The following is a 12,096-nucleotide window of genomic DNA, read 5'->3' on the forward strand; positions in this document are numbered from 1 at the left end:
TGATACAAAAGACCTTCGATTATTTTAAAATAACTTGGGATTTGTTTCTATGAAAGTTCCTTTCCAACCAATGTTTGTAGTCTGCTTAGCAAAGTTTTATCTGTCTTTCGATGGACCTCTAAAACTATTTCACAAGTTGTAGTTGACCTGATGCAAATGACCATCTATTGTTTGAAATAATTTAGGATTTGTTTTGATGGAAGTTCCTCTCCAGCCAATGTTTGCAGTCTGCTTTGCAAAGTTTGATCTGTCTTTCGATGGACCTCTAAAACTATTCCACATGTTGTAGTTGACCTGATGCAAATGACCATCGTTTCTTTCGAAATAACTTGGGATTTGTTTAGTTGAAAGTTCCTCTCCAGCCAATGTTTGTAGTCTGCTTTGCAAAGTTTGATCTGTCTTTCGATGGACCTCTAAAACTATTCCACATGTTGTAGTTGACCTGATGCAAATGACCATCGTTTCTTTCGAAATAACTTGGGATTTGTTTTGATGAAAGTTCCTCTCCAACCAATGTTTATAGTCTGTTTTGCAAAGTTTGATCTGTAATTCGATGGACTTCTAAAACTAGTTCACGTGTTGTAGAAGACCTGATGCAAATGGCCATTGTTTCGTTTGAAATAACTCAGGATTTGTTTTTATCAAAGTTCCTCTGCAGCCAATGTTTGTCACCTGCTTTGCAAAGTTTGATTTGTCTTACGATCGACCTCTGAAACTATTTCGCATGTTGTAGTAGACCTGATGCAAATGGCCATCGTTTCTTTCGAAATAACTTGGGATTTTTTTTTATGGAAGTTCCTCTCCAACCAATGTTTGTAGTCTGCTTAGCAAAGTTTTATCTGTCTTTCGATCGACCTCTAAAACTATTTCACATGTTTAAGCTAACCTGATGCAAATGACCATCGATTGTTTGAAATAATTCAGGAATTGTTTTGATGGAAGTTCCTCTCCAGCCAATGTTTGTAGTCTGCTTTGCAAAGTTTGATCTGTCTTTCGATGGACCTCTATAACTATTCCACATGTTGTAGTTGACCTGATGCAAATGACCATCGTTTCTTTCGAAATAACTTCGGATTTGTTTTGATGGAAGTTCCTCTCCAGCCAATGTTTGTAGTCTGCTTTGCAAAGTTTGATCTGTCTTTCGATGCAATTTTGAAACTAGTTCACATGTTGTAGTTGACCTGATGCAAATGGCGATCGTTTTCTTATTAAATGGATTTGTTTTTATAAAAGTTCCGCTCCAGCCAATGTTTATAGTCTGCTATGGGAAGTTTAATCTGTCTTTTGATGGACCTATAAAACTATTCCACATGTTGTGGTTGACCTGATGCAAATTGCCATCGTTTCTTTTGAAATAACTTGTGATTTGTTTTTATTAAAGTTTCTCCCCAGCCAATATGTGTAGTCTGCTTTGCAAAATTTGATCTATCTTTCGATGGATCTCTTGAAACTATTCACATGTTGTAGTTGACCTGATACAAAAGACCTTCGTTTTTTTATAAATAACTCAGCATTTGTTTTTATGAAAGATTCTCTCCAACCAATGTTCATAGTCAGCTTTGCAAAGTTTGATTTGTCTTTCGATCGACCTCTAAAACTATTTCACATGTTGTAGTTGAGCCGATGCAAATGACCATCGTTTTCTTTTGAAATAACTCAGGAATTGTTTTTTTGAAAGTTCCTCTCCGGCCAATGTTTGTAGTCTGCTTTGCAAAATTTGATTTGTCTTTCGATTGACCTCTGAAACTATTCCACTTGTTGTAGTTGACCTGATGCAAATGGCCATCGTTTCTTTCGAAATAACTTGGGATTTGTTTTGATGGAAGTTCCTCTCCAACCAATGTTTGTAGTCTGCTTAGCAAAGTTTGATATGTCTTTCGATCGACCTCTAAACCTAATTAACATGTTTAAGCTGACCTGATGCAAATGACCATCGATTGTTTGAAATAATTCAGGATTTGCTTTGATGGAAGTTCCTCTCCAGCCAATGTTTGTAGTCTGCTTTGCAAAGTTTGATCTGTCTTTCGATGCACCTCTGAAACTATTTCGCATGTTGTAGTTGACCTGATACAACTAACCATCGTTTCTTTCAAACTAACTTGGGATTTGTTTTTTGAAAATTCCTGACCAGCCAATATTTGTAGTCTGCTTTGCCAAGTTTGATCTGTCTTTCGATGCACCTCTGAAACTATTTCGCATGTTGTAGTAGACCTGATGCAAATTGCCATTGTTTCTTTCAAAATAACTTGGGATTTGTTTTATGAAAGTTCCTCTCCAACCAATGTTTATAGTCTGCTTTGCAAAGTTTGATCTGTTATTCGATTTGCCTCTAAAACTAGTTCACATGTTGTAGAAGACCTGATGCAAATGGCCATTGTTTCATTTGAAATAACTCGGGATTTGTTTTTATAAAAGTTCCTCTCCAGCCAATGTTTGTTGTCTGCTTTGCAATGTTTGATTTGTGTTTCGATCGACCTCTGAAACTATTTCGCATGTTGTAGTTGACCTGATGCAAATGACCATCGTTTCTTTCGAAATAACTTGGGATTTGTTTTTATGAAAGTTCCTCTCCAACCAATGTTTATAGTCTGCTATGCAAAGTTTGATTTGTAATTTGATGGACCTCTGAAACTAGTTCACATGTTGTAGAAGACCTGATGCAAATGGCCATTGTTTCGTTTGAAATAACTCAGGAATTGTTTTCATAAAAGTTCCTCTCCAGCCAATGTTTGTCGTCTGCTTTGCAAAATTTGATTTGTCTTTCGATGGATCTCTTGAAACTATTCACATGTTGTAGTTGACCTGATGCAAATGTCCATCGATTATTTCAAAATAACTTGGGATTTGTTTTGATGAAAGTTCCTCTCCAACCAATGTTTATAGTCTGTTTTGCAAAGTTTGATCTGTAATTCGATGGACCTCTAAAACTAGTTCACGTGTTGTAGAAGACCTGATGCAAATGGCCATTGTTTCGTTTGAAATAACTCAGGATTTGTTTTTATAAAAGTTCCTCTGCAGCTAATGTTTGTCACCTGCTTTGCAAAGTTTGATTTGTCTTACGATCGACCTCTGAAACTATTTCGCATGTTGTAGTAGACCTGATGCAAATGGCCATCGTTTCTTTCGAAATAACTTGGGATTTTTTTTGATGGAAGTTCCTCTCCAACCAATGTTTGTAGTCTGCTTAGCAAAGTTTTATCTGTCTTTCGATCGACCTCTAAAACTATTTCACATGTTTAAGCTGACCTGATGCAAATGACCATCGATTGTTTGAAATAATTCAGGAATTGTTTTGATGGAAGTTCCTCTCCAGCCAATGTTTGTAGTCTGCTTTGCAAAGTTGTATCTGTCTTTCGATGGACCTCTAAAACTATTCCACATGCTGTAGTTGACCTGAAACAAATAACCATCGTTTCTTTCAAATTAACTTGGGATTTGTTTTTCGAAAGTTCCTGACCAGCCAATAATTATTTGGAGTCTGCTTTGCCAAGTTTGATCTGTCTTTCGATGCACCTCTGAAACTATTTCGCATGTTGTAGTAGACCTGATGCAAATGGCCATCGTTTCTTTCAAGATAACTTGGGAATTGTTTTCATAAAAGTTCCTCTCCAGCCAATGTTTATAGTCTGCTTTGCACAGTTTGATTTGTCTTTCGATGGATCTCTTGAAACTATTCACATGTTGTAGTTGACCTGATGCAAATGTCCATCGATTATTTCAAAATAACTTGGGATTTGTTTTGATGAAAGTTCCTCTCCAACCAATGTTTATAGTCTGTTTTGCAAAGTTTGATCTGTAATTCGATGGGCCTCTTAAACTAGTTCACATGTTGTAGAAGACCTGATGCAAATGGCCATTGTTTCGTTTGAAATAACTCAGGATTTGTTTTTATAAAAGTTCCTCTCCAGCCAATGTTTGTCGTCTGCTTTGCAAAGTTTGATTTGTGTTTCGATCGACCTCTGAAACTATTTCGCATGTTGTAGTAGACCTGATGCAAATGGCCATCGTTTCTTCAAAAACAACTTGGGATTTGTTTTTATGAAAGTTCCTCTCCAACCAATGTTTATAGTTTGCTTTGCAAAGTTTGATATGTCTTTCGATGGACCTCTAAAACTATTCCACATGCTGTAGTAGACCTGATGCAAATGGCCATCGTTTCATTCAAACTAACTTTAGATTTGTTATTCGAAAATTCCTGACCAGCCAATATTTGTAGTCAGCTTTGCCAAGTTTGATCTGTCTTTCGATGCACCTCTGAAACTTCTTCGCATGTTGTAATATACCTGATGCAAATGGCCATCGTTTCTTTCGAAATAACTTGGGATTTGTTTTGATGGAAGTTCCTCTCCAGCCAATGTTTATAGTCTGCTTTGCAAAGTTTGATCTGTCTTTCGATGGACCTCTGAAACTATTTCGCATGTTGTAGTAGACCTGATGCAAATGGGCATCGTTTCTTTTTAAATTGATCAGGATTTGTTTAAATGAAATTTCCTGTCCAGCCAATGTTTGTCGTCTGCTTTGCAGAGTTTGATCTGTCTTTCGATGCAACTCTGAAACTATTTTGCATGTTGTAGTTGACCTGATGCAAATGGCCATCGTTTCTTCTGAATTAACTTGAGATTTGTTTTGATGGAAGTTCCTCTCCAGCCAATGTTTGTAGTCTGCTTAGCAAAGTTTTATCAGTCTTTTGATGGACCTCTAAAACTATTCCACACGTTGTGGTTGACCTGATGCAAATTGCCATAGTTTCTTTTGAAATAACTTGTGATTTGTTTTTATTAAAGTTTCTCTCCAGCCAAAATGTGTAGTCTGACCTGATACAAAAGACCTTTGGTTTTTTTTATAAATAACTCAGCATTTGTTTTTATGAAAGATTTTCTCCAACCAATGTTTATAGTCAGCTTTGCAAAGTTTGATTTGTCTTTCGATCGACCTCTAAAACTATTTCACATGTTGTAGTTGACCCGATGCAAATGATCATTGTTTTCTTTTGAAATAACTCAGGAATTGTTTCGATGAAAGTTCCTCTCTAGCCAATGTTTGTAGTCTGCTTTGCAAAGTTTGATTTGTCTTTCGATTGACCTCTAAAACTATTTCACTTGTTGTAGTTGACCTGATGCAAATGGCCATCGTTTCTTTCGAAATAACTTGGGATTTGTTTTGATGGAAGTTCCTCTCCAACCAATGTTTGTAGTCTGCTTAGCAAAGTTTTATCTGTCTTTCGATCGACCTCTAAAACTATTTCACATGTTTAAGCTGACCTGATGCAAATGACCATCGATTGTTGAAAGTTCCTCTCCAGCCAATGTTTGTAGTCTGCTTTGCACAGTTTGATTTGTCTTTCGATGGATCTCTTGAAACTATTCCAGCCAATGTTTGTTGTCTGCTTTGCAATGTTTGATTTGTGTTTCGATCGACCTCTGAAACTATTTCGCATGTTGTAGTTGACCTGATGCAAATGACCATCGTTTCTTTCAAAATAACTTGGGATTTGTTTTTATGAAAGTTCCTCTCCAGCCAATGTTTGTAGTATGCTTTGCAAAGTTTTATCTGTCCTTCGATGGACCTCTGAAACTATTTCACATGTTGTAGTTGACCTGATGCAAAAGACCTTCGTTTTTTTTATAAATAACTCAGCATTTGTTTTTATGAAAGATTCTCTCCAACCAATGTTCATAGTCAGCTTTGGAAAGTTTGATTTGTCTTTCGATGGACCTCTGAAACTATTTCACATGTTGTAGTTGACCTGATGCAAATGTCCATCGATTATTTCAAAATAACTTGGGATTTGTTTTTATGAAAGTTTCTCTCCAGCCAATGTTTGTCGTCTGCTTTGCAAAGTTTGATCTGTCTTTCGATGGACCTCTGAAACTATTTCACATGCTGTAGTTGACCTGATACAAATAACCATCGTTTCTTTCAAACTAACTTGGGATTTGTTTTTTGAAAATTCCTGACCAGCCAATATTTGTAGTCTGCTTTGCCAAGTTTGATTTTTTTTTCGATGCACCTCTGAAACTATTTCGCATGTTGTAGTAGACCTGATGCAAATGGCCATCGTTTCTTTCAAAATAACTTTGGATTTGTTTTTATGAAAGTTCTGCTCCAACCAATGTTTATAGTCAGCTTTGCAAAGTTTGATCTGTCTTTCGATGGACCTCTAAAACTAGTTCACATGTTGTAGAAGACCTGATGGAAATGGCCATTGTTTCGTTTGAAATAACTCTGGAATTGTTTTCATAAAAGTTCCTCTCCAGCCAATGTTTGTCGTCTGTTTTGCAAAGTTTGATCTGTCTTTCGATTGACCTCTGAAACTATTCCACTTGTTGTAGTTGACCTGATGCAAATGGCCATCATTTCTTTCGAAATAACTTGGGATTTGTTTTGATGGAAGTTCCTCTCCAACCAATGTTTGTAGTCTGCTTAGCAAAGTTTTATCTGTCTTTCGATCGACCTCTAAAACTATTTCACAAGTTGTAGAAGACCTGATGCAAATGGCCATCGATTGTTTGAAATATTTCAGGATTTGTTTTGATTGAAGTTCCTCTCCATCCAATGTTTGTAGTCTGCTTTGCAAAGTTTGATATGTCTTTCGATGGACCTCTAAAACTATTCCACATGCTGTAGTTGACCTGATACAAATAACCATCGTTTCATTCAAACTAACTTTAGATTTGTTTTTTGAAAATTCCTGACCAGCCAATATTTGTAGTCAGCTTTGCCAAGTTTGATCTGCCAAAAATTGTTCTGTCTTTCGTGGACCTCTAAAACTATTTCACATGTTGTAGTTGATCTGATGTAATTGGCCATCGTTTCTTCTGAATTAACTTGAGATTTGTTTTCATGAAAGTTCCCCTCCAGCCAATGTTTGTAGTTTGCTTTATAAAGTTTTATTTGTCTTTCGATGGAGCTCTGAAACTAATTCACATGTTGTACGTGATCTGATAAAAAAGGCTATCGCTTTTTGTGTTCTGCTTTACAAAGTTTGATTTGTCTTTTGATCAATCTCTAAAACTATTTCGCATGTTGTAGTTGACCTGATGCAAATGGCCATCTTTTCTTTTTAAATTTATCAGGATTTGTTTAAATGAAATTTCCTGTCCAGCCAAAATGTGTAGTCTGCTTTGCAGAGTTTGATCTGTCTTTCGATGCAACTCTGAAACTAGTTCACATGTTGTAGTTGACCTGATGCAAATGGCCATCGTTTCTTTCGAAATAACTTGGGATTTGTTTTGATTGAAGTTCCCCTCCAGCCAATGTTTGTAGTCTGCTATGCAAAGTTTGATCTGTCTTTTGATGGACCTCTAAATCTATTCCACATGTTGTGGTTGACCTGATGCAAATTGCCATCGTTTTTTTTAAAATAACTTGTGATTTGTTTTTATTAAAGTTTCTCCCCAGCCAATATATGTGTCTGTCTTTCGATGGATCTCTTGAAACTATTCACATGTTGTAGTTGACCTGATACAAAAGACATTCGTTTTTTTATAAATAACTCAGCATTTGTTTTTATGAAAGATTCTTTCCAACCAATGTTTATAGTCAGCTTTGCACAGTTTGATTTGTCTTTCGATCGACCTCTAAAACTATTTCACATGTTGTAGTTTACCCGATGCAAATGACCATCGTTTTCTTTTGAAATAACTCAGGAATTGTTTTTTTGAAAGTTCCTCTCCAGCCAATGTTTGTCGTCTGCTTTGCAAAGTTTGACTTGTGTTTCAATCGACCTCTGAAACTATTTTGCATGTTGTAGTAGACCTGATGCAAATGGCCATCGTTTCTTTCAGAATAACTTGGGATTTGTTTTTATGAAAGTTCCTCTCCAACCAATATTTATAGTCTGCTTTGCAAAGTTTGATCTGTAATTCGATGGACCTCTAAAACTATTTCACATGTTGTAGAAGACCTGATGCAAATGGCCATTGTTTCGTTTAAAATAACTCAGGATTTGTATTTATAAAAGTTCCTGACCAGCCAATGTTTGTAGTCTGCTTTGCAAAGTTTGATCTGTCTTTCGATTGACCTCTGAAACTATTCCACTTGTTGTAGTTGACCTGATGCAAATGGCCATCATTTCTTTCGAAATAACTTGGGATTTGTTTTGATGGAAGTTCCTCTCCAACCAATGTTTGTAGTCTGCTTAGCAAAGTTTTATCTGTCTTTCGATCGACCTCTAAAACTATTTCACAAGTTGTAGAAGACCTGATGCAAATGGCCATCGATTGTTTGAAATATTTCAGGATTTGTTTTGATTGAAGTTCCTCTCCATCCAATGTTTGTAGTCTGCTTTGCAAAGTTTGATTTGTCTTTCGATGGACCTCTAAAACTATTCCACATGCTGTAGTTGACCTGATACAAGTAACCATCGTTTCTTTCAAACTAACTTGGGATTTGTTTTTTGAAAGTTCCTGACCAGCCAATATTTGTAGTCAGCTTTGCCAAGTTTGATCTGTCTTTCGATGCACCTCTGAAACTATTTCGCATGTTGTAGTAGACCTGATGCAAATGGCCATCGTTTCTTTCAAAATAACTTGGGATTTGTTTTTATGAAAGTTCCTCTCCAACCAATGTTTATAGTCTGCTTTGCAAAGTTTGATCTGTAATTCGATGGACCTCTAAAACTAGTTCACATGTTGTAGAAGACCTGATGCAAATGGCTATTGTTTCGTTTGAAATAGCTCAGGGTTTGTTTTTATAAAAGTTCCTCTCCAACCAATGTTTGTCGTCTGCTTTGCAAAGTTTGATTTGTGTTTCGATCGACCTCTGAAACTATTTCGCATGTTGTAGTAGACCTGATGCAAATGGCCATCGTTTCTTTCAGAATAACTTGGGATTTGTTTTTATGAAAGTTCCCCTCCAACCAATGTTTATAGTCTGCTTTGCAAAGTTTGATATGTCTTTCAATGGACCTCTAAAACTAGTTCACATGTTGTAGAAGACCTGATGCAAATGGCTATTGTTTCGTTTGAAATAGCTCCGGGTTTGTTTTTATAAAAGTTCCTCTCCAACCAATGTTTGTCGTCTGCTTTGCAAAGTTTGATTTGTGTTTCGATCGACCTCTGAAACTATTTCGCATGTTGTAGTAGACCTGATGCAAATGGCCATCGTTTCTTTCAGAATAACTTGTGTTATGATCGACCTCTGAAACTATTTCGCATGTTGTAGTAGACCTGATGCAAATGGCCATCGTTTCTTTCAGAATAACTTGTGTTTTGATCGACCTCTGAAACTATTTCGCATGTTGTAGTAGACCTGATGCAAATGGCCATCGTTTCTTTCAGAATAACTTGGGATTTGTTTTTATGAAAGTTCCTCTCCAACCAATGTTTATAGTCTGCTTTGCAAAGTTTGATTTGTCTTTCAAAGGACCTCTAAAACTATTCCACATGCTGTAGTTGACCTGATACAAATAACCATCGTTTCATTCAAACTAACTTTAGATTTGTTTTTTGAAAATTCCTGACCAGCCAATATTTGTAGTTTGCTTTGCCAAGTTTGATCTGTCTTTCGATGCACCTCTGAAACTATTTCGCATGTTGTAGTAGACCTGATGCAAATGGCCATCGTTTCTTTCAAAATAAGTTGGGATTTGTTTTTATGGAAGTTTCTCTCCAACCAATGTTTGTAGTCTGCTTTGCAAAGTTTGATTTGTCTTTCGATGGACCTCTAAAACTATTCCACATGCTGTAGTTGACCTGATACAAATAACCATCGTTTCTTTCAAACTAACTTGGGATTTGTTTTTTGAAAGTTCCTGACCAGTCAATATTTGTAGTCAGCTTTGCCAAGTTTGATCTGTCTTTCGATGCACCTCTGAAACTACTTCGCATGCTGTATAACTCCACCACACTCACCTTCAAAGCAGCTGACCTAAAGCGCTTCGATGCTTTTGGCAGAATGATTTGGCGAACCCTGCTGGGCATAAAGTGGTCAGACTTCATCACAAATGAAAGGCTGGCCGAACTGATTGGTGGACGGTGGTGTCTCACGAGTGATGAGGTCTTAGAGCGGAAGGCGAAATGGTGCGCTCATGTGATGAGACAGGGAGGCCTACCTGGTGCAGCTATAGATGGTCTGCCTACAGGCACAATTCGAGGCAGAGGCCGCCCTAAGCTGCGCTGGATAGGCAACTTCACAAAGTGGAGTGGAAGAAGCGTCAAAGAACTGAGACGAGAAGCTATTGAAAGACACCAGGTGATGGCGGCAACTCAAGGAGTGCGCCATCATTACAACCTGAGGACGAGGCGGCCACGGACGCAAGTCTATGCCGAATGATGATGATAGTAGACCTGATGCAAATTCCTCTCCAACCAATGTTTATAGTCTGCTTTGCAAAGTTTGATCTGTAATTTGATGGACCTCTAAAACTAGTTCACATGTTGTAGAAGACCTGGTGCAAATGGCCATTGTTTCGTTCGAAATAACTCAGGAATTGTTTTCATAAAAGTTCCTCTCCAGCCAATGTTTGTCGTCTGCTTTGCCAAGTTTGATTTGTCTTTCGATGGATCTCTTGAAACTATTACACATGTTGTAGTAGACCTGATGCAAATGGCCATCGTTTCTCTCAAAATAACTTGGGATTTTTTTTTATGAAAGTTCCTCTCCAACCAATGTTTATAGTCTGCTTTGCAAAGTTTGATCTGTTATTCGATGGGCCTCTAAAACTATTTCACATGTTGTAGAAGACCTGATGCAAATGGCCATTGTTTTGTTTGTTATAACTCAGGAATTGTTTTCATAAAAGTTCCTCTCCAGCCAATGTTTGTCGTCTGCTTTGCAAAGTTTGATTTGTGTTTCGATCGACCTCTGAAACTATTTCGCATGTTGTAGAAGACCTGATGCAAATGGCCGTCGTTTCTCTCAAAATAACTTGGGATTTGTTTTTATGAAAGTTCCTCTCCAACCAATGTTTATAGTCTGTTTTGCAAAGATTGATCTGTAATTTGATGGATCTCTTGAAACTATTTCACATGTTTTAGCTGACCTGATGCAAATGACCGTCGATTCTTTTGAAATAATTCAGGATTTGTTTTGATGAAAGTTTCTCTCCAACCAATGTTTGTAATCTGCTTTACAAAGTTTTATCTGTCTTTCGATGAACCTCTAAAACTAGTTCACATGTTGTAGTTGATCTGATGCAAATGTCCATCGATTCTTTTGAAATAATTCAAGATTTGTTTTGATGAAAGTTGCTCTCCAGCCAATGTTTGTAGTCTGCTTTGCAGAGTTTGATCTGTCTTTCGATGTACCTCTGAAACTAGTTTACATGTTGTAGTTGACCTGATGCAAATGGCCGTCGTTTTCTTATTAAATGGATTTGTTTTTATAAATGTTCCTCTCCAGCCAATGTTTATAGTCTGCTATGCAAAGTTTTATCTGTCCTTCGATGGACCTCTGAAACTATTTCACATGTTGTAGTTGACCTGATGCAAATGACCATCGTTTCTTTTAAAATAACTTGGGAGTTGTTTTAATGAATGTTCCTCTCCAGCCAATGTTTTATAGTCTGCTTTGCAAAGTTTTATCAGTCTTTCGATTGACCTCTGAAACTTTTTTACATGTTGTCGATGAACTGATGCAAATGACCATCGTTTCTTTTAAAATAACTCAGGAATTGTTTTCAATGAAAGTTCCCCTCCAGCCAATGTTTGAAGTCTGTTTTGCAAAGTTTGATCTGTCTTTCAATAGACCTTTGAAACTATTTCACATCTTGTAGTTGACCTGATGCAAATGGCCATCGTTTTCTTTTGAAATATCTTGGGACTTGTTTTTTATGAAAGTTCCCCTCCAGCCTTTAGTTTATTGTCCGCTTTTCAAAGTTGATCTGTCTTTTGATGGACAACTATTTTACATGTTGTAGTTGACCTGATGCAAATGGCCATCGTTTCTTTTAAAATAGTTTGGCACAGGAATGATGGTAAATTTTTTTAAAACATTTGGAACATGGCAAGTTTTCACAGACCAAGAAAATATTGCATAAACAGTCATTACAACATCTGACCTGATGCAAATGACCATCGTTTCTTTTGAAAATAACTCAGGATTTGTTTTTATAAAGGTTACTGTCCAGCCAATATTTATAGATGCTTTGCAAAG

The sequence above is a fragment of the Asterias rubens genome, unplaced genomic scaffold (genome assembly GCF_902459465.1).
Source record: "Asterias rubens unplaced genomic scaffold, eAstRub1.3, whole genome shotgun sequence".
In the NCBI taxonomy this organism is placed as follows: Eukaryota; Metazoa; Echinodermata; class Asteroidea; order Forcipulatida; family Asteriidae; genus Asterias; species Asterias rubens.